At 35.4% G+C, this 18,992-nt stretch overlaps 1 protein-coding gene across 18 annotated transcripts in view; it reads right to left on the bottom strand.

Annotated features, from left to right (window-relative positions):
* The window catches only part of NRXN1 (neurexin 1), a 1,052,009-nt gene that overhangs the window by 989,178 nt on the left and 43,839 nt on the right, over positions 1-18,992 (bottom strand). The gene's annotated exons all lie outside the window — the stretch shown is intronic.

The following is an 18,992-nucleotide window of genomic DNA, read 5'->3' as shown; positions in this document are numbered from 1 at the left end:
CACACACACAAATCCCTTTCTATAACTGTCTATTGCCTGCAAAACAAATGCAACCTGGCACTGAATGACTTCAAAAACTGTACTATCCCTTAAAAACAAACTCTCTGCTCTCAAAAAGGAACTCTATTCTAAGTCCCCTAAACATGCCTTGTTCGCGTCTACCTTTGAGTTTTACTTCTGTTTGTGAAATATCCTTAAATCTATTTTCTGACAAGATAAATCCTACCTGTGTGGACATCTGCAATTACTGGCTCTGCTTTATGCCCATTTTTAAAACAACTGACCCTTCAGGACTCTTTGGGTTCATGTGGCCCTAACTTTCCACAGATCTGGGGAAGCCATGGTAGTCAATCAGAGCCCACCATCTCCCTGGCATGACTAGTACTTCCATGTCCATAATACGCTAGAAGGGCCAAACAGAAAGCTCTGCAGGGAGCAATGTCAATGATAGGGGAAGAAGGAATCATGCTCTTTCCTTTGAGATTGCTCACTATTCGAAAAGTAATGAGAAAATAAGACTGATTAAGCAATGGCTTAGGGCCACTGTAGGAAGAGCCTCACTCATATATATTTTATATATATATATATATATATATATATATATATATATATATATATATCCTTCCTTGACTAGAGATCTCTGTGTAATCTTTATCCCTTGTATGGCACTGCTCCCAATAATGCCTGTTACCATTATGCTCTGATGAAGACCCATACTGCCTACTAATGTCTGTACATTCTCTTATAAGATACATTATATATATATATATATATATATATATATATATATATTACTTTGCAATTAGTTTTATGTCTTTTTTTTTCTTGCAAAATCAATAAGCACACAGAGGAATTGATTCTGCTTCTGAGTCTAAGTGGTATTTTTTTTTTTTTTTTGTCTTTCCTACAACTCTAGGAGGACTCTAATTTTTAATATATATTTTGGGATCCATTCACTTTAAATTTGTTTTTTCTTTGAGAATGATACCAATTGATGCTGGGTTGGTCATCTTAACATTTTCTTTTCACGTTTTCCTGGATTTCTATGTCATGCACAGTTTTTCTTCATTTACATTTTGGAGAGAAAATGTTATCCTTTTCTCCCCCAAAATATTATCCCTTTATAATCCCTTTGAGAAGACATACAACTTATACATGTTATATTAAGATAAGATTCATACTATTTAAATAGAAACATAAAATCTAAAGGAGCAATTGATATTCATAATAGAGAAGACATTGAAAATCCATCTCAGTACTGTCAGAATATCACAGTAATTGCGAAATGTGACCCTGTGTGAATTTCTGTAAGACGAAGACTGAATACACCACAAAGAGTAATCAATACTAGTACATCACATCCCGGATGTCCTAAGTGAGCAGGCTTCGCTATGCATGCTTGAGATTCACAATTAAGACACAGACTAAAAGCATTCAATGCTTCCATTACCTCCTTGCAGAATTATAAAGGACGCTAATCACATGCCTTCTCATGTTGAATTTAATTGTTCAACAGGTCATTGGGAAATTTTAAAGCATAACTTCATATTCTTAAAATTAGCACTTTTCAATTAACCAAACAGCATAACAAAATTACAAGGGTGAAAAAAAAAACTTAGTTAATATGACATAAACAGGAATTCATGAAGCTTACTACCTCTTGGTTCATCAATCATGATAGGATACCTCATTATTTAAAATACCACATTTAAAAATAAAATAGAAAAAGGGAGAGAACACTTAAAGCATTTTTTTATCACCTTCGCTTATTTCACAAATAAAATTATAGCAATATTTTGGGGTCAGATATAATCATTTTGTTCAATTTTCCACATGAAAGAAAAATCTTTTTTATATAACCATGGAAAGTATGTAATATCTATTCAGACATATTTTAATACAAATGTATTCTATAAAATATGATATATGTTAATATGCATAATTTTACATGTTATATATAAGGTTAGTATTACATATATGTTTTTGTGAATCACTTAAATTGTCTTTTAAAAATATATTCATGTATACAAAGACCACAAATGGCCCAATAAAAAGAAATATAATCTCCATTATTTAAATGTTCATTCAGGGAATACTACAGGTTTCAGAGAAATTAAGTTGATGCAAAACAATTTCTTTATTCATCCAAAATATTACACAATTAAAAAGTAGCATGAGCCTGTCCACGCCATTAAGTGTACGCCTACTCTCCTTTGACCTATTTTCCAGAATCTAAGTCAGACTATAGAATAAAGAATTTATCTAAGTCACTTCAGCCCTATTATCTAACTATAAACCAAAGGTGTTGTACATTTATTATGCTACCTTAACTCAATTCACTTTATAAATCTGCTTCCTGTAAAAGGTCATGTCAAATTTGCCTTATTCAAGAAATTGTTTAAACATTAAAAATGAGGCATACCTACCCTGACAGGGTGTTTCACTTGGCTGGAACATCACATACACCAAAAGGTTGTGGGTTCGATTCCCAGTCAGGGCACATACACAGGTTTCGGTTTGATCTTCAGTTGGGGTATGTACAGGAGTTAACCGATTAATGTTTCTCTCTCACGTTGATGTTTCTTCCTCCCTCCCTCCCTCTCCTTCTCCCTCTCCCAATCCCCTTTCCTCTCTCTCTAAAATCAATAAAAACATATCCTCCAGGGAGGATTTAAAAAAATTAGGCATTCTTCTATTCTTCTATTTTCAAAATGTTAATAATTCCAGATTTAAAAAAATTCTAAGAAACAAAATCTCTTTCCTTCAATATATGTTGCAACACCTTGATGATTTTGCTAAACTAACCAGGTCATTTTCTGGACTAAAATTGGCTATCAGAAGGCACTATATCTTTCTACTGGTACTATAATGATCTATACATGTTTAAGTGGGTGTTGTGTGTGTGTGTTTTTTTTTCAGTGTTCCAGAATTATATGATGTACATTTTTTTAAATATATTTTTTATTGATTTTTTTACAGAGAGGAAGGGAGAGGGATAGAGAGTTAGAAACATCAATGAGAGAGAAACATCAATCAGCTGCCTCCTGCACACCTCACACTGGAGATGTGCCCACAACCAAGGTACATGCCCCCGACCGGAATCGAACCCGGGACCCTTCAGTCCGCAGGCTGACGCTCTATCCACTGAGCCAAACCGGTTTCGGCGATATGATGTACATTTTAAACAAATTAGGTGATAAGAAGATATGAAAAGATATTACCTGTAATTCCACTGTCCCAAAGAAAACACCATTAACATTTTGGTGTTTAACATATAACCTGCTAGAGAATGTGCTAGGTTTACCAGTTAATTTTGTGCTTGGTTTACCAGTTAATATATTTTGTAATCAAAGAAAACATGATAATTTCAAGAGAAACATCAAAAGTGCTTTATTCAAAGTAATGTCCATCGCTAGCTACACATTTCCCCCATCTTCCAGGTAATTTGTGGATACCATCCCAATAGAACTTTTCTTGTTTTGAGGCAAACCATTCAGAGACCCAATTTTCCACTTCTTCGTACATTTTGAAGTGCTGCTTAGAAAGTGAGTGTGCCATCGATCATAACAAGTGGGAATCTAAAGGAGCAAGGTCTGGTGAATATGGCAGGTGGGTTAATACTTCCCAGGCAAGATCTTTTAACGTGTCTTTAACTGGTTTTGAAGTGTGTGATGGTGTGTTATCATGAAGCAAAATTACTTTGCCATCTTCTGGCCCATTCTGGTCATTTTACGATTAAAGCATGGTTCAAATTGATTGTTGTCGGTAGCGATCAGTATTAATGGTTTCACCTTATTTTAGAAGCTCATAATACACCACACCTTCCTGATCCCACCAAATGCAGAGGATTGTCTTCTTTCCGAAGTGATTTGGCCTTGCAGTGGATGTTGATGGTTGACCTGGATCAACCCACGATTTTGTTCATTTAGGATTCTCAAAATAAATCCACTTTTCATTGCCAGTCACAATTTGATGCAAAAAAGACTTTCTTTCATGCCACTGAAGCATTTTACTGATGACTTTTCGGTTTTCCATTTGTCTTTTGTTCAGTTGATGTGGCACCCATTTTCCTTCTTTTAAAATCTTTCCCATTGCTTGCAAACAATCGGAAATTGTTTGCTGAGCAACGTTTAATCTTTCTGCAAGTTGTTTTTTAGTTTGACACACATCTTCATCCAATAATGCTTGTAATTATTGGTCTTCAAACTTTTTTGGTTGACCTGGATGTTCTTTGTCTTTCACATCGAAATCAGCACTTTTAAAGCGTTTAAACCAGCATTCACAAGTATCTTGAGATGGAACATTTTCACCATAAAGCTTCCTGAAGTATTCAGCAGCACTCTTCTTCAAAATAAAGTAATGAATTATAACTTCCCGCAAATGCTCTTCTTTTGGCACGAAACTCGACATTTTTAAGCGTAAAAATATCTATGATGTTAACACCTTCAGCAAATTTGACATATGAAGTTTTGAAGCTTGTTGTCAATACAACAAAATAGCATACATATCAAATCACATGTATATCAACATATGTGTAACTCCATCTATTGAAAAAATTCCGCATTAACTGGTATACCTAGTAGCATACAAATGAATATAATATATGCATACTGTAGATAGACTTATTTTTAAATGAACAGACATTTTAATATTATTCCATAACCTGCTTTATTCACTTAGTAAACAATAATAACTATATTTTCACCTCAACAATACACATTTACATAATCTGTATCAATGTGCTATTTTTATTATTGAGCTTTAGCGAGAAGAAGGGAGGGAGAGAGAGAGAGAGAAACATCAACTTGTTGTTCCACTTGTTTATGCACTAATTGGTTGATTCTTGTATGTGCCCTGAGCAAAGATTAAACCTGAAAACTTGATATTTTGGGATGATGCTCTGACCAACTGAGTTACCTGGCCAGGGTATATCAATCTTTTTTTATAATATGCTGTTAATGACTATACCATAATTCAGCTAATATCTTTCATTGGTTAATCAGTCTCTTTCCTTCTAACTTCTGATATTGTAAACAATTCTGGGATAAATATCTGTTTACTATCATCTGCATATCCTTCTAACTGTTTTGAATATAATATGTGGCTGATGCATGTTGTCCATATATATTTATTGCAAGAATGATGGGATAAATGAATAAAGTAGTAAGTGTGAGTCTCAAAAATATCAATTTAAGGGGCATGTGTATTTGACAGTCTGATTTTGAGTCATCATTTCAAACACTGTTGTGCTTTTCCCTTTGAATTGTGACAAGGAAAGCACATGCTTAATTGTTAAATGTTTTTCACCCTTGGATGCTTCCTTAACATGTGTGACCTTGTGGGCTATCACTAATACTCTGTGAGATAATCTACCCAGCTGATGTTCTGATAAAGTCTGTGACATAATCTACCCAGCTGACGTTCTGATAAAGTAGAAAAAACAAGATTACTGTTTTTTAAAAAAATTGTAAATTTTGACCTCACACTGTAATTTTCCTACATAAAGTATTTAGAGTTACATGGGAATAAAACTTTTTCAGCCTAATTCATAAGTTCCACATTCTTTTCTAGAATTTTCTAAATTTGACTTAATAAGCATCTACTGAGTATTTATGCCAAACATTATGCTAGTCACTATGGGGAATATTAAAAAGCTTGATAAAGCTAAAAGAGCATAATCTTATATGGCCATCAGTATGTTATTTTGGGACTAAGTAAAAAAGAAATAACACCCGATTTCCGCTCTATCATGAGAAAAGGCCATGTGGCTCATGCTCCAGCTGAGACAAATAGAAGCAATATTTACACCAGTTGGAAGGAAGACAGAAGTTCTCACAGCAGACGATGTGACAGCAATTCCAACCCTATTCTCAGTGCAGTATTCTTTCTGTTTAACAAACGACTTGGAAACTTGCCAGTTTCAGGTATGCTCATCTTTGGATAGTGGCCAGTTATTCACAATGAAACCAGAACAGAAGGCCAGATGTGCAACATATAAGAATAAGAAATTTTTTCTGTTGATTATTTTATCATGATAGTATGGAATGTAATTTATATTGCAAATTATAAATTATTGAACCTTATTCAACCTGTAGAACCCCATGGATTCTCACTGCGTACATTGCACAGGGAGGAATTCTATTTAGGCAATGAGAGGCTATTCAGTACACAACCAATACCATCACAGACTGGAATAAATTCAGTAACGTTTTCCTGTATCACTTCTTTGCCAACATTAATTTTCCATTTTCCTGTAAAGGGGGTGAGGGGATGAAGCATAAAAATGGTTTCAAACATCCATTTGTCCTCATTTGAACAGAAGTTGTCCCATGATTAGAAGCCAAATATTTTGTGTGATATCTTGTTTGTTCTCTGTAAATAACACAGTGAAACTGCTAAATGTAACAGGATAAGTGAGAGGTAGCCAACAGCACAAATAAGCCAAACATCTACTTTAAGCTAGGTTTGCATATTAGTCTCCTAATTTTCTATTGTTGGTATGTTTTTACTAGAGTTAAAATTCTCCAAGTTAGGGAGAGTATGACTAAAATTGTGAAAAGCTGCCCCGGTTGGTATGGATCAGTTGGTTGGAGCATAGTCCAGCACACCAAAAGGTTCAGGTTCAATCCATGGTCTGGGTGAGTATCAGAGGCAACAGATGGATGTTTCTCTCCCTGCCCACCCCCCCTCTCTAAAAGTCAATAAAAACATGTTCTTGGGTGAGGATTTTTTTAAAAGTATAATCCCTCTTTGAAAAAAATCTGAAAGGCTGCTTTCTATAATCCATAAAAAGCTTTGTTCTGTCTTTTTCATCTTTTGAGTAAGTTATAAATATTAATTGATGGGGAATAGTGGCGGTAATTATGATAGTAATGAGCATCATTGTAAGATGTTAATCACTTGAATAAAACCAACTTTTATCATGAAGCAGATTTAGAACATGGGAGTCAATAACTGCATGCAAGAATGGATTCTCTTTATTCAGTCAAGAAGATCTATAGATCTAGTGTAATATGATAATTATCACAATGTTACTGTGCACTAAAATTTCTATAGGAGAAAAAGGCATTGATTAAACCCATTGTCCCAGGGAGCTTTTCTGCATTTTGCTATAAATATATTTATTTTAACTGAGACCACATTTCCTGCACATTTGCTCTGCAGGTTTGTATCCAGAAAGATTACTTGTGGTAGAAGAATGCCTAAATCTCAATAAATATATCCTTCCCTCCTGTTTAACAAATTGCCCTCAACCATTGTTATTTCTTCTAGGTACAGAGACCTACTATGACACTAAAAAACATATATCTAATACCAAATAAATAATTATTATAGAAATCTTTTCTGAGATCATCTGGAATATAAGATGTAAGCTCTTCCTAGAGGCAGGAAACACCGAAAGGCAAACTGGATTCTGAAATAAAATGTTTATTTCCTAAAATTATAAAAAAAATCTATGCATTTTATTCATTGTGGAAAACAGTCTCATCAGTCATTTGTATTGCCTGTTAATAGTGTGTTTTTTAAGTTATAGTTCCTATTTTTGTCATTTATCCATTAATCATAAATTGATTCAAAAGTTCTTAATAACAGGAACAGTCCACAAAATAAATTCTTTGAGTTACAATGGCTTTTCTAGCTTTTGGCTCAGAAACTAGAAAAGGACATGGCAACCACAAACAAAGGGATTCCAGATGTGAGCATAGAGTTTTTCCTGGTGACAGGCATTTTTGCAAGCCCAGAGCCTAATTTTTTTGGATAAAAGATGTGTGTGTGTGTGTGTGTGTGTGTGTGTGTGTGTGTGTGTGTGTAGTCTACACAGAGGATTAAACATTTTTAACAATGTTTCACTGGTAGTAACAGAAATAAATCCATGTATATATATATATATTTTAAATAGAGAACAGTGTCCCTGAATATAATTGACATAAACGCTTTTAATATTTGAATCTCAAAGAACATTTGAGCTTCCATTGTTCATTTTGGTTATTTATAGTAAATTTCAATTTCAACCTGGATGGAGAAGTAAACTATATAAAACTTAAAATGAATAACAATAACAAAAAACAAATAAATAACAAAAAGGCAAAAAGCAATGAAGAAAAAACACACAGGTTTATCTTATAATTTACCCTGCCAACTCCATTGTCTGAGTGATTTTTTACAATGATTAGCTAAAAACCATTTCTTTATAGTGATCTTTATTTAATTGCAAAAGAACTTCTAAAGGACAAATCAAGTCTATTAGGCTCCAGGAGTAAATTAATTTAAGCAACTCTGTTTCTCTTCATTTCATTAATGAAAAGCCTTTTTTAAACAAGCAAGTCATGCACTGAAACCACTCTGTTTTGTGCTTCGTCAATAGTTAACTGTAGAATGTTCACTGGATATCTGCTCTGAGCCTAGGCAGTCTAAGAAATGATTCTAACCTGCCATCCAAAAAGACCTTTAATATTATTATTAACACAGTGCATTACATAAAGGAGATGCGTCATAGATAGCAGTTAATGAAGACCAGTAATAATTAAAATTTATCTGAACTTCACCTTCCAGAAACAACAAGGAGCACTTTTAACTCAAAGGCCATTCCACATCTCATCTATTTTTTTTTCCTTTCACACTTAATTATAAAACTTGTTTCGTGACTAGAAAGCTGTGAAACTAGAAACATATAAAAACAATAAGAAATGTGTCCATATTTTTTATATATACTTGATCATTTTAACATATGCATAATAATCTTATTTTAAACCATCCACTAATAAATACAACAAATTTAAAATTCTTCCTTTTCCATTCTGCTTAATTAATTTGGTTTTTTATTATTTGTAAACACATAATTATAACTTCCTGAAGCTTTCTGAGAGCCATCAACCCTTTGCATTATTTTCCAACTTATTCTCTTATTTACTCATTCAGTCATTCTTTCTATTTTAAAAATAAAGATCTGTGGACACACGGTGCAATATACAGATCTTGTAACTGGAAACCTATATGTTCATGTTGAGCAATGTTGCCCCAATAAATTAAGAACAAGAAAGAAAGAAAAGCATAATGACAAAAATAAATAAAAAATAAAGATCAGTCGATCTTAGGGTTTTATATGAAAGTCTGTACAGTCATCAAATTACTAAAGCCATCTTTCCCGATCAAAATTTACTCTAAATTTGTTATATTAAAATCTCTGATTACAAATCACAGAACATTTACTGATTATTAATCCAAATACAGCATAGATATCTTGACTTCTGTTTTTGCCATTTAAGTAAATACTTAAATGTTCTTGAATTTATGTTTCTAAAATTACCTTCCCAATGAGAGGGGATGGAAGCTACTCTTTGCATTCAAGGTGTGAGGAGTCCTTCTCGTTTTCTCCTGGATATAATTTCTTTCCTTTTCCAGGGACTCTATGTGGTGCTTCTCCAGCTCAGAAACTATTTCTTCCCTGTTTCAAGGGATGCCTGAATCAACATTTCTGTGCATGCCTGATAAAAAGTACTGAAAGTCCCCACCCAGCAGCACCTGTCTCAACCTTTTCCTAGAATAAGAAACCACTGATATCACTATTTCCTTATGCTCTGAGGAACTCCTCAGAGGACAATTAACAAATTGTTAATGACTGCTGGTACTCCTAGGGAAAGGTTCCACATTTATTTGTATATATACACGATTCAACAAAACAAAGATGAATATGTAACAGAGAATGTATGTGGCCAGCAATGCCAAAAATATTCACAACCTGAATAAAAAAAAAATGTTCCAATCCCTATACACTTTGCCTAATGTATCACCTATTATAAAAAGAGCCTAGATTCCTACAAGAGAGGCATATAAAGAAAAAATATATATTGATATTTTTTTCTGCTGAATCATAGGCTGAAGGTTCTGTAATTCAGGAAAGGACATATCTTTCAGAAATATTGAAAAAAGAAAATTCTCAGCAAATATGAACCAGTCTGTGTTCTAAGTGAAAAGGATATTGGCCTGTATCTTTAAAATCCATAAAGGCACCAAAATCGTGCTCTTATTTTAGCCAAAATGTTGTTATGCAAAGGAAGGCTTCTTTAGGGAATACCAACAAATCAACTAAATGGCAGAGGGTAATTTGAAAGATAAACATTTTAAAGAGCAATTAGCTTGTACTGTACCCCAAATTTTATTTAGAGCTAAACAAAATTCACTCCTTCTATAAATACTTTATGGATAGATTTAAGGAAGTTTTACTTATATAATATTGTGATTTAAATTTGCCCATGAAGTTTTTGGGAGATTGGCTTGAGATTGAAGATTCATTCAATACCTGTCAATATTCGTTTCTGCTCCAAATATACTTTGAAAAGATCCTAAAGTGTACTAGAAAATGAAAGAGTGGCAGCAACAGCTAACAGATTTTAAAAGCTACCTTCAGAATAGAAAACAAATAGAAGTAAACCTTGAGTGAAGTAAATTCAGATATTAACACAGACTAAAATACATCTGGGGCAAAATGCTGTCAACTTGAGAGTGAAGAAAGCTCCAACCAGGAAATGCATTCAGACCAAGGGGCCAGTCAGGCCCTCCTCTCTGCCTGACTTCCTTCTCTGCTGCAGAGGAGAGAGAACTGCACAGCAATGGCAATTACTTCCAGGGAAAGCAATGAATGTGGGTTGAAGATGTGAACAAAGGGCTGCCCGGTCCTGGAGACAAACTATTGCCACACCTGGTCCTGCAACTCCTCTACCCATTCCTCTACAACCACCACCATCCCTGTCATCATTGTCATTAACATCATTATCACCAACGATACCTATTGAACATGCCACATTTTAGGTGAATACTAAGCTATTTTTATGTCTATTCTCTTATTATTAGATCCTTAACTCCATAAGGTATATATCATTATTAGCTCCATACCATAAATGAAAAAACTGAGTCATGGAGGAGTTAAATCACTTTCTAAAGGTTATAGATAGCTTAGGTTGTAGAGGTGAATTCAAGCGTAGGTCTGTCCGGCTCCTAAGCCCATTTACTTACCCACCGAAACAAGTTGTTTTTCTAAATTCTCAACATACAGACTAACCGTCAATATCACCAACATCCATACAGGGATTTTTCAAACACAGGTTAAGCAGAAAATTTAAAATCACTATTCATTAGAAGAAGATCAACATTCTGAAAGAGGGTACCAATTTCAACTGAAAGAAGAAATCACATTGGAAAAGGCAAAAAATATAAAAATAAATATATATAAATGTGAAGAAACTAAAGAGGTCTTACTACCACTGAAAAGGAAAACAACTTAAAATATTGAAAAATAATTACAGGTTTCCCCCACTATCTGCAAGCTTAGCATTCTTATGAAACCTTTCATAAGCCAAAATGGCATCAAGCAAAGAATCAATTTGCATTACTTTACACGGAAAAATGTTTGAGCATTCCTAGATCCAAAAAACAACCTACCAAATCATATCAAATAAGCTTAATCAGGTTCAATTTTATGCTAAGTATAACACCCTTACAAACGCCCTTACTCTTTTCTAAAACCTGAGGACACACCTTGCCAATGGATGAACAAAATAAATTGAGATAAAACACAGATGTTCACAGACACAATCAAAGCAGTACACATAGGGATAGCCCATGGATGCAGACAACAATGTGGCAAAGGCTGGGGTGGGGAGGCTGGGTGGAGATGAGCAAAGAGGGAAAAATGGGGGATATCTGTAATAATGTCAACACCAAAAAAACAAAGATTTTAATAAAATATAGATGACAACTTTTTTAAGAAAGCAATAGGACATGATGCTGAAATATGCTAAATGAAGTTTCTGAGGCAGGAGCTGGGCAGGACCACTTGCATAGCTTGGGGTGTACAATGCCTCTTTAACCCTTCACTGCAAAACAGGTGCAGAACCCTGCTTTCACTTTTCCTCTTTTCTTGCAAAAGCAAACATCCTCTTCGATGTCTTTCAGTTAGCAGAAACAGTTACTAATGTAGATCTCTGGTATAAGTGAAGTGGCATAATGCAGACATTTAAAAGGTGGGAGATACCTGTATAACACTTCTGAAATAAAAACTCTAGCATAGCCCTGGCTGGTTTGGCTCAGTGGATAGAGCGTCGGCCTGCACACTGAAGGGTTCCAGGTTCTATTCCAGTCAAGGGCAGATGCTTGGGTTGTGAACTTGATCCCCAGAGGAGGGCATGCAGGAGGCGGCCTATCAATGATTCTCTCTCATCACTGATGTTTCTCTCTCTCTCTCTCTCTCTCTCTCTCTCTCTCTCTCTCTCTCTCTCTCTCTCTCTCTCTCTTCCCCCCCCCCCCAAATCAATAATAATTAAAAAACTATAACATAATAGTTTGGGCACAGCTACAATTCAAATTAATATAGTGGAAGATTGAGCTGAGACTCAAATATTTTTATTAAAATTTTAGAACATTTAGAAAGATTAGCAGAGTATGTTTTTAAATGTGAAATAATTTTGAAGCTTTCTGATGAAAATCCAAAAGGTATCCAGAAAGAGAGGAATAAAGATTACGTACATAAGGGAAAAAAATCAGACTGGTATCAGACTTCTCATCTTCAACAGTGAAAAATAGAAGACCATGGAGAGATGGAATTAAGTATCTGATTCTGAATCTAGAATCTTATACCCAAGTAATCCAACATCCAAACAAGATGTAAAATACAACTTTTTAAAAATCCGCAAGCATTGAGAGAGTCTAATATAAACAAAACCACTCAAAGAATTAATTGAGCTTGCACACCAGTAATGAAATATGAAGGATTCAAAGAAGAAAATATGGAGTATAAGATATCAGTTCACGAAAAAGAGTTAAAGTTGAAAAAGCAAATAGAACATGTTAGCAGAAAATATAAGAACTGAGATATGGGAGGCTGTGCCAAGTAAGAAACATAATCCAAAGTCATAAAGAAAAATATTTGTGCATATAAAAAAGTAAAATAAAATTTAAAATTTCTAATGGTGGAGAGGCAATGTAAACAAACCTTTAAAAGCCAATATAAAACCTGGTGAACATATTTGCTCCCTGCATAACTGACAAAATATCAATACCCAGAGCATATGAAATATTTTCCAACTTTAAAAAAAATCAGCTAAGAAATAGGAAAATTACAGAGAAAAAAAGAAGCAAAAAGAGTCAATAAATATGTGAGTCAATAAATATCTAATCTCGCTGGCCAGCAGGGAAATAAAGATCAAAACAGCAACATAATTTTATTCAGATTGGGATATATATGCAACCATGTGTGAGTGAAATATGGACAAATAAGTACAGGATACTCATGACAACATAGTTTTTGATAGTAAAAAAAGAAAAAAAGAAAAAAACAACACTGAAATAACCTAAATCTTAGCCAATGATGAAGTAGTCATAAATCATATTCCACACAAGGAAACACTAATATACAGGTTTGTTTTTTAAGTTAAGATGGAGCCACCATATTTCCAAAACATAGGAAATGGGAAAAAGCAACACACAGAAAAATGTTTGTAAGGTAATCCTATTTGTTTTAAACAAAAACAAATTTATATACATAGATGTATATATAAGTAAATATACAGGGGAAAAAAAGATTTAAAAACTGCACTCCAAAATCATCATAATGCTTAGTAATGAGATAGGGACAGGAGTGGTGGCAATCTCTTTAATAATATTTCTATAAGTTATTAAGCTTTCACAATGAACTTATATGATGTGCAGTTAAAAGCATCAAGGTTAGCAGATTAAATTATGACAGAGGGAGAGAACTATTTAAGAAATGAAATTTTTCATCTTGTCGATATTAACCTTCACATTTTGTCATAATTTGAGGTTTAACAGTTCTTCATATGTTGATTGTTATCCAATCAACAATTTACTATCAAATATTAATGATTTTCTATTTGAGTTAATACTATCATACAGTATTAAATAAAAAGTAATAAAAATAGAATAAAATTGCACCCCACAAATCTGGGTGATTTTCAAGTATGCCCCTCATTTTCTTCTAAATATTCTCTTCCCAATTACATGGAATCCACTTCTGATTATGTCATTTGTGAAATATGCTCTTTGCCCCATATGGAAGAACTGGAATTTACAAACTTAGAACAAAATAATGAATAAACGGATTATCTCGCTTGAGTGTGTGTTACGTTTATTTCAGGAAACAAGAATCTTACCACGGGAAAGGACCAAAGTCCAGTCTTCATGACTGAAGTATCTCTCCACTCTCCTTTCCATTTGTATGAATACACTGCAGGCAGCTTCTGAGAGTGGATGCATATGTCCTGAGTTATTTTCGAACAAATGCAGTTTGTTTGGTTGGAAGAGTTGGTCAATGAATCAATAATAATTTAAGACCTGGACATTTCTTTGGGGATTAATGGATAGCTAAGTAGAGCTATTCAAGCCAAAGACCATTAACCCCAATTGGTCCCTGTCCAGTGGTGGCAGCTGCAGAAAAGCAGGGATACAAAATACAGACTTAGGTTTCCCGACTTCACTGGAATGTTTCCTTAGCAAGTATCTTTGTTACAAGCAATCAAAATGGATTGATTTCTGAGGCCAAGCTCACTATATTCTATTCAATTCAGAAAATCCATAAGTCTAAATCTGGATACCTGCTATTGAAATCTTTATACACTACTCAGGTCTATCCGGGGAACTGGGATAGTTCTGATGCAACAGTGCTTCTTAGAATATGGATTGCCGAAACCGGTTTGGCTCAGTGGATAGAGTGTCGGCCTGCGGACTGAAGGGTCCCGGGTTCGATTCCGGTCAAGGGCATGTACCTTGGTTGCGGACACATCCCCAGTAGGAGGTGTGCAGGAGGCAGCTGATCGATGTTTCTAGCTCTCTATCCCTCTCCCTGTAAAATATCAATAAAATATATTTAAAAAAAAAAGAATATGGATTATTCCATGGGGGTCAGTGCTAATATCCTGTTAATCAAAACAAACCAGTCCTATTTTGTCACTTGAGTGTCATCTATTCCTTGCTGTACCCTGCAACATTGAAGAATATTCCCGAGGTATGCAAAAAAAGCATCCTAATTCCTGATCATCTCTTTTTTAACAACATTGGTCTCCATTTAATAATCCATCTGGTAAAGTACCCAACTTGAAATAATAAGGATGTCTTTTGACAGAAACTATTTCTATTTATTTTCTACCCAAAGGAACACTTGATGGGTTTAACATTTGTAGCTTCACAGCTTTTACTATGACAAAGTGGAAAATCAAACAAAAAAGGCTAAGTCAAAAGGTTCTCACCAAGCAGAGAGGATCCTTTGGAAAATGAGTGTCACGACACACTAGCTTTAGATCAAACTAAGAAGTCGATAGCTCCACATCCCCTCCCCTGTTTAATTTGTTATTCTATGCTATGGAAACCAACACAGTCATGCCTTGTATTGATGTGCAGTTCATTGGGGTTACTACGACAGTTCACTGAGGCAGTGAGGGTTTACCAGTAAGTTCTATGCAGGGAACCAGAACACAGGCTTTAGCAGCAGCTGCACCTGAAGTGCAACGGCCCCACCCCTATTTGTCAGCCATGTGAGGTTGCCTAAACTAGGTACCCTGCCTACAATCCACTCTCCCTTCTGCAAAACAGGAATAACAACATTATCGGTTCCATCAGGTTATTATGAGGGTTAAATTAGATTATCCAAATAAACTCTTAACACAGTGGCTGGTGCATAGTAAGCACTCAACACAAACATGTTATTTTCCTCAATTTTTCTGTTGCCCCAGTTTCACAGTTTCCTTCTTTACATTACCCTTCCCTCCTTATTTGAAATGTAGCTCATGTTTCTGCCTCTTCTGCCTTTTCTTCACTTTCACTTCCCCCTATTTCTTTCTTTTTTTTTCCAAAACTCAGAAACTCAGACCCTCAGAAGGATTCTCTCTTCTTCTTCTTTTTCATTTTTGATTCAGTGTTTTTAAGATATTATAAAAAAGGCTAATTTCTCCAAAGTGAAGAGATGGTAGTAAGAATTAAGCCTCCTAGTACTTAAATATTTTGTAATTTATGAAGTTTCAATTTAGTATGCTGACACAAGAAACAGATTTTATTCCTAGACTAGAGGCCCGGTGCATGAAATTCGTGCACGGGGGGGAGGGGTCCCTTAGCCCAGCCTGCACCCTCTCTAATCTGGGACCCCTCAAGGGATGACGGACTGCCCTCTCACAATCTAGGACTGCTGGCTCCCAACCACTTGCATGCCTGCCTGCCTGATTGCCCCTAATTGCTTCTGCCTGCCAGCCTGATCACCACCTAACCACTCCCCTGCCAGCCTGATCGATGCCTAACTGCTCCCCTGCCGGCCCAGTTGCACCTAACTGTCCTCCCCTGCAGGCCTGGTCACCACCAACTGCCCTCCCTTGCAGGGCTGGTCTCCCCCAACTGCTCTCCCCTGCAGGCCTGGGTCTCCCCCAACTGTCCTCCCCTGCAGGCCTGGTCACCCCTAACCTCCCTCCCCTTCAGGCCCAATTGCCCCCAACTGCCCTCCCTTTCAGGCCTGGTCCCTCCAAACTGCCCTCCCCTGCAGGCCTGGTCCCTTCCAACTGCCCTCCCCTGCTGGCCATCTGTGGCGGCCATCTTGTGTCCACATGGGGGCAGCCATCTTGTGTGTTGGAGTGATGGTCAATTTGCATATTACCTCTTTATTATATAGGATAAGCATGCATTATATGTATGCACCTCATTATTCTGAATACATTAAATATTTGAGTATTTGAATGCTATTGCTAAAAGTTATTTTTAAGCTATAATTTACATATAGCTACACCACCCTATTCAGGTATATAGTTCCATGAATCCTGACAAATGCTTACAATAGTGTAACTATCAATGCAATCAAGATATCATTTCCATCGCTGCTCCCCAGGCAGGCACCTGGAAACCAGCAATTATTTTCTGCCCTACAGTGTTGTCTTGTCCAGCATATCATGTAAATAGAATAGTACAGTATGGGGATTCTGAGTTGGCTTCTTTCACTTCCCATTAAGCTAATCAGAGCCATCCATGCTGCTGCTTGGATTATTTTGTTCTTTTTACTGTTGAATTTATACAATGTATAGCTGTACCTCAGTTAATTTATCCATTCATCAATTGATATGTGAGTTATTTCTAGATTTTAGTGATAATAATAAAGCCACTATAAACATCTAGTACAGATTTTAATTTTTGAAGCAGAGATGGAAGAGGGGCAAGTGTATTCATTTGTCTTCACTAAGTAGGAGCAGGAATGCTTGATAGTATGTTTAACTTTATTAGAAACTGCTAATGTGTTTTCCACAATATCATTACCATCCCTCACTCCTACCAGCAATGCATGAAAGTTTCAGTTGCTTCACATCCTTGGCAGAACTTGACATTGTCAGGTGTTTGTTTTTTTAATGTTAATTAATAATAAAAATGTTGTACTTCATTTTTAATTTACATTTACTAATTACTAATGGTGTTGAGCACTGTTTTCATGTGCTTATTTATCATTCATCTATCTTCTTCAGAGAATTATTTGCTCAAATACTTTGATCACTTTTGTATTGTGTTCTTTGCTCTATTATTATTGAGTTGTATGAGTTTCTTATGTATTTAGCGTACAAGCAATTATCAGAGAGAGAAATATATTTTTTTTTTACTTCTTGACTTTTTTTGTTAATCTTCACCTGAGGATATTTTTTCCATTTCTTTTCAGAGAGAGTAGAAGGGAGAAAGGGATTGGTAGAGAGGAAGGGGGGGGGGAGAGAGAGAGAGAGAGAGAGAGAGAGAGAGAGAGAGAGAGAGAGACAGACAGACATAGATGTGAAAGAGACACATCAACTGGGGATAGGGTGAGAACCAGCAACTGAGGTCCATGCCCTTGATCAGGAATTGAATCCATGACCCTGTGGTATGCAGGCTGATGTTCTAAACATTGAGCAACACTGGTCATGGCACTACTTTTTGACTTTTATTATTATTTTTTTATTATGTCTTTTGAAGTTTAGTGCTAGAAATTAATTTTTTGGATGGTAAAAACTTTTATTTAAATTATTTCTTCACAATAATTTCCCCTATATAAATGCCCATGAAAATTCATGGCCATGTGCATTTATCTCTCTTACAAATTCTTTTTAAATCTTGTTTCAAAAATATGCACAGTGAACAGTTTAACTACTCTTTTGAATTCTTTGCCCCTTACCTTACTCTCTAAGGAAAAATACTTAAGTAAATGTTGGTTGCTCTGTGTAGTACAGAGGGAAGTCTGGATACTTACATGTTTTATTCTGTCACCAAACGGAGATGCAGGCATACCTTGTTTTATTGCACTTCATTTTATTACATTTCACAGATGCTGTGTTTTTTACAAATCGAAGGCAAGGCCCTCTAGAAGCAAAAAGTTTATGACTTGCTTAACTGCTGTGGTCTTGAACTGAACTTGCAATATCTCCAAGGTATGCCTGTAGAAACCTCAACTTCTCGTACCTCTCCTCTCCATTCTTAACACTTTTCCCATTTAGATTTGGATCCACATTCATTTCTGGATTCTGTTTAATAATGTGATTTCTGCTCTCCCAACTCAGTAAGCCAGCATCTTGCTAACTTTCTTTTTCTCCCACCAGTTCTTTCCCAGATCACATGCTCACATTCTGGTCAAGGTACTGAGAGTGTCATAAATAACAAGCTTCCCCTGGTTGACATATTAACATTTCCACATCCTTGCTTTTCTCTCTGGGTTAAGTACAAGTGGAGGTAACAGAAAATAGTAGGGAAAAGATGCACTATGGGGAATCCAATAGAACTGGGTCTGTGTTCTGGATCTCTATCATCATTCATTTGTTTATTTACTCTTTCCTTAATATATGTATGTATATATGTATCTATTCACTCATTCATTCATTCAGCAAGTTATTTCTTGACCATCTGCTGTGCACACCATTCTAGAAACTGGAAATACAATAGTGAGTGAGACAGATTTTTACCTTAAAAAATCAGGTTTCTTATTATCCTGAATAACC

Source organism: Plecotus auritus (assembly GCF_963455305.1).
Source record: "Plecotus auritus genome assembly, chromosome: 8".
NCBI lineage: Eukaryota > Metazoa > Chordata > Mammalia > Chiroptera > Vespertilionidae > Plecotus > Plecotus auritus.
This window is presented reverse-complemented; position numbering and strand designations above follow the sequence as displayed.